We start from the raw sequence: 5157 nt of genomic DNA on the forward strand, positions 1-5157 counted from the left end.
ATTAACAGTAAACTAATAATAATATTGAATTGAGTAAACGGGAATGTTCCAAAGACCACTTGACACGGTCTTCCTCAGTTTCAGGCGCTTTTGTTATGTGGGTCCTCTTGGAAAAAAGGAAAATATAACGTTTTGAGTAGGAGGACCGCAAAGATGTGCTTTGACGTCAGTTAAACGGGCTATTTTTAAATCGCTTTGAGATAATTGACTCAACGTAGCCTCATTAATCACTGCTGCTGGAAATGTTGATGTTAATTGTCTTTGCGAGTTCTTGTTTTAAGCCCAACAAAAGCACGCAACAGTATCCTGATTTTCTCTCACGATAATGTCAACTTCATTTCAAAGGAGAATAGGCATTTTTGGTTTTTGACCGAGATTTGTTTTTAAACAGATTATTAGAATTATTAAATGTCCTGATCATTAAATGCCCTGTAGCATTTGTAATATATAGATTGCTTAATTACGTGGCATGGCGTGGCAAGAGCTGGAGTACGCAATTCCGCATGCACAGCCACTTGGCTGCCGCTTTCAATTTAGCCTCCCACGCAGACTTTCGTAGGCTTGTCACGCTTTCCTCCCCTAAGTACGTCTGCGTTGGAGGCTACCTTCAATTACGTGCCAGTTGATCAAGTGGGTGCGAGACAAGCTGTCAATCATGTTGTAAATGACTATCTTGGTGGAGTTACAACATCAAAGCCAACCTTGATCTATTTAATAGATAGTTTGAGGAAAACATCTTAAGAACAGTTAAACCCATAAGTTATGACACAAAGTGAAGAGTTTTCTTCGTAATTCCCTTGCTAGCTTTTTCCTTTCATTTAGAGCCATGCATGCATAGCAGCAAACATTTAAAGTTGTTTGATGGAAATCAGTTGACCCTCCCTCTTTTGACACTTAAAATAACAGTCTGGCCAATTTTGGAAATAGTTAGCAGCCGTTTCAACCTGCATGGTCCATTGGAGCTGTCAGCCACGACAACATAAAAGGAGCCTGCCTAACATCCAAAGCCTTCATAGCTATCACGACAACAGAGAAATTACTTCCAGCCCGGCAAGGATCAAGTATTAAGGTAAGCTTTTAGCCTACTCAAGTGAGTAATACCGACAGCTGTTTATTAACTTTTCAAAGTTTGCTCACGTTTTGTGTTTTCAGAGTTGAAAACCATGGCGAATCCCGCTAAAAGCAGCATAACCTTCTATGCAAATGAACACTTTGGAGGGGCAAGTAAGGTAAGGTATAAAATTTTGACAAAGCTAAATCATTAATGAATAAAGGAGAGAGCAGTTTTTAATTGTTTCTCGTCGGAATATATTTCGAAACCGCTCACTGCGTTTTATGCTCGATTTAAAAAACTCTAGCCTCCCACTTGAAAACTTGGTGCTATCACAGTTACTTGTATTTCCTTGGTGTTTTCATGAAATGTTAGATCTGATCACGTTTGCTACGAATCAAAATCACTTTAGCTCTAAGACGACACTCAATTGAGTCTTTGAATATATGTTAAGTCTAGTTTTGGCAAAAAATCGTCCACAAAAGACACAAAATTACGCCAGCAGCAGTTATAGCACCTGGTTGTTGTGCCCGTAGCTTGCAACAACGTCTGGTAACGGATGGACCTGCATTGGAATGAAAAAACATGATTTCAAAAAAAGGTACGACAATCTCTTTCAAAGACCGAAAACGTCCACATGATACTATACTTTCGAAACACATCTGGCAGCTAAAAGACTACAACACACGCTATACGATATCAATTGGCGAATCCTCAAGAAGGCAAGGGTCGCCACAATCTGCGTCTATGTGGAAAACTCTGCGTCCTGACGGCTTGCAATGTTTCGTTACTAAACAAGAAATCTGAGCTCGTAACCAAATGCGGCATGAAAAGAAGTGTTTCACGACATCCAATAACAATAAGCGCCGTTCCTACCGTTCTTGTTTTAAAGTTTATAACTGGCATCGAGTTTTATACAACGGCAGCTGGCCTGTTGATGGCTTAGTGCGTGAAACTCGAATTACATTTACCTTAGAACTGTCTTTATATCTCTATAATTATATATTTTATTTTATCATAGGAAGTAACAGGTCCGGAAAAGGACTTGACCAAGTATCTTCCTGACGGGGCTTCTTCGGCGAAACACATAACCAAGCAGTTTGATGCGTTTACAGCTATCAACTTTAACGGAACGCCTGCTACCTTGGACGCTGGTCGCGAGTATCCAACTTTGGCTTCCATGAACGTGGATGCCCCTCTCAGGAGCACACGTCCCAGTTAGTGAATAGTGAAGGCTGCGCTGGAGAACTGGTCTTTCAGTCGATATTTTTGAAACTAAGCAATCTAATTACGGTAGAAAATTAAATTAAAAGTAAATCAAGGATTGCACTTTTCGTATTACTAATTGACATTTACGACTGAGTACCAAATAAAGGGTCTTTATCAACTGTGGAGAGAAACCTTCCTGTCTCATTTATCTAAAAAAAGTCTTTGCCAAGTATTGTCCTGTTATCATAGTCGCGCCATCTTTGCCTAGTATATCTGGCTCATGCACAGCATAAGCGATTCGATTTCTGATCAAGCAACCAAATTATACGTTCTGAATACTACTACGATTAACTAGCCCGACAGATTTGAGCCCGATGTATCAGTATCTTTTGTTGCGGCCTGACGTAGGTTTAAAAACTACAAAAAAATATATACAAAATTGTGTGACCTCATTGGCGCTTTTGTCACGCATAAATTCTGATGTTTTTGAAAGTCAATTTTTTTTTTTTTATATGTGCCGGGGAAGGAGACCAAACAGTGCTGAACACTGCCGTGAATTATAGCAAGTCAAGGGCTTGAGAAAATACCGAACAATGCCGTGAAGCAAAGCTAACGAGACAAATTGACCCAGAACACTGCAGAATTCGCGCGTCGAGGTGCACAGTATGGGGCCCAGTTCTCGGCCACAAAAAACGTAAACTTCTATTTCTTACCTAGAAATTGCTGTAAGGACTTGAAATTTCACACACAACTAGCTTCAACATTCATTTTACACATGTAAAGTTATCGACTGCTCAACGCTGTTTTCTCCCAAGTAATAACGAAAATGGAGACTTCGTTCGTGGGCCCAGTTATCGGACAACGGGCCCAGTTCTCGGCCACAAAAGAGCGCACACGATTCCTTAGAATAAACAACGTTTTATTACAATTTCTTGTTGTTAAATTACTTATAAGGCTTTTGTTTTGATATTTCGATCACAAATTCTCCTTAAAGAGTTTCGTTGCTTGTTAGAAAAGGAAGCATTTTGCACACCCTGTTTTGCCCTGAAGTGCAGCCAAGCGTAAACTACAGCGCTTTGTTGCTCATGGATGAGCAACATCCATGAGCTTAGTAGGGAGTCCAATGGCACTCGATCACTCGATTCTGATTAATTTATTCATCAAAGTTGGATTAAACATTTTTCCTCCTACCTCCCCCGCTAAGTATTGTTTTTGTCTCAAGAACTTATCGCGTGTGTTTGACTGGTTTTATGGGAGTACTAGAAAGGTGATAAACATTGTATTCCAGCGCATTTTTATAAAACTTGACGTTTCGTATGCTAGTCAACACACATTTTCAAAAGTGACCGTTACAATTTTGGAAGACTATATATATATATATATATATATATATATATAATATATATATATATGTATAAAATGTGTGTTGACTAGCATACGAAACGTCAAGTTTTATAAAAATGCGCTGGAATACAATGTTTATCACCGCTGTTTGTGTTATTTTCCTAATGAAGCTACGATGGCCTAAGAACAAGAGTTTATACGATACTAGAAAGGTGTAAATTTTGTCCAACAACATGGCGTAGCACGGCGCACGGAGGTCGAAGATGTTTTTGTTCGATCTGTAAACAGGGATTCCTTCGTTAATTGAAAACTAGAAAGTTTTTACGCTAAGGCACACTTGCTGTGACAAACAGACACCGAAATCTTCTGAGGGACGATACGTGCATAAAAAATCCTGAGAGCTACAATGTCTTTCTCGAGTCTTTCGACCGTGTTCCGTGGATCGTGGGAAGAGTTTTAACGTCACCCGAAGGAAGAATGATTACGTAATGAATGCCGTGCAATATGAAAGCTAAGGTACAAAGTCTTCTTGTTGTGTGTTTTTTTTTTCTTTAAAATGTCTATGAGAGCATTTTTTGCGTACTTAGGATCTTTCCTTCGTAAACTGCTCCATTCCGAAAGTGGTCATCCGAGAAAGCACAATAAACTCAAACGAGTTCACACAATACTAACCCAACCGGTTCCAAGTATTTAAGTTATGTCATTGGTATCTATCGCTCAAAGACTAATATTTATGCTCTTCCTCATCTTCACCACTCAGTATACTAGAACCCACAATTCCAACTGCTGCTTAGAGATTTCAATATTGATCTAATGCAGGCAAGCACAGACCAAAAGGCTCTAAATATCTTATGATTCAGAAAAGGATACACACAGTTGATTAACCAGTATACTACTGACTACTTTACACAGAGAGATCATGTAACACAAATAATTATGTGGCTACAATGGAGCTCCTTGAGCAGTTAAGATGAATTCAATTGTGTGTGGTCTTGTGTTGCGATTGGCTACGCAAGCAGGCAAGATGGAGCTGTCTTGCCTGCTCAGGACTACTCGCCGTGTCCTGCAAGTCTCTTCGAAAGTCATATTAATAAATCCTCTATTGACCACTGAAGCTTGTTCGGTCAAGGTGGCTGGATATTGGCCATGCTTTTTTCTGTAAGTTTATGGACCTCGACTCCATCTTGGTCCATAAACATGCAAACAAAGAACTTCCTATATGGCTAGCTCCACAAGCAGGCAAGATAAATCAGTTCCTGAGTTGTGACTGGCTACCCTAGCAGGCAAGTTGGAGCTACATGTATCTTGCCTGCTCAAGACTACCTACCGTGCCCCACAAGAAAAATTTCTTCGAAAGTCATCTAATAAATCCTGTATTGTCCACTGAAGTTTGTTTGGTCAAGATGGATGGATAATGACCATGTTCTTTTTCTGTAAGTTTATCGACCTTAAGGTGGCTCGACCGGATTTTTGAGTGACGATACCGTTCAACTTTGAGCGACTAGAACACCACTATTATCAATCCAACGGACAATCGAACGTTATTAGTGTGC

At 39.8% G+C, this 5157-nt stretch overlaps 1 long non-coding RNA gene across 1 annotated transcript; it reads left to right on the forward strand.

The window, feature by feature from the left end:
• The first annotated feature begins 934 nt into the window (after nt 1-934).
• Nucleotides 935-2443, forward strand: LOC138038049 (uncharacterized). The gene is made up of 3 exons (XR_011130172.1): nt 935-1069; nt 1153-1229; nt 2073-2443. It is a non-coding gene; the product is annotated as an uncharacterized lncRNA (long non-coding RNA).
• The last annotated feature ends 2714 nt before the right edge of the window (nt 2444-5157 follow it).

The sequence above is a fragment of the Montipora capricornis genome, chromosome 2 (assembly GCF_036669925.1).
Source record: "Montipora capricornis isolate CH-2021 chromosome 2, ASM3666992v2, whole genome shotgun sequence".
In the NCBI taxonomy this organism is placed as follows: domain Eukaryota; kingdom Metazoa; phylum Cnidaria; class Anthozoa; order Scleractinia; family Acroporidae; genus Montipora; species Montipora capricornis.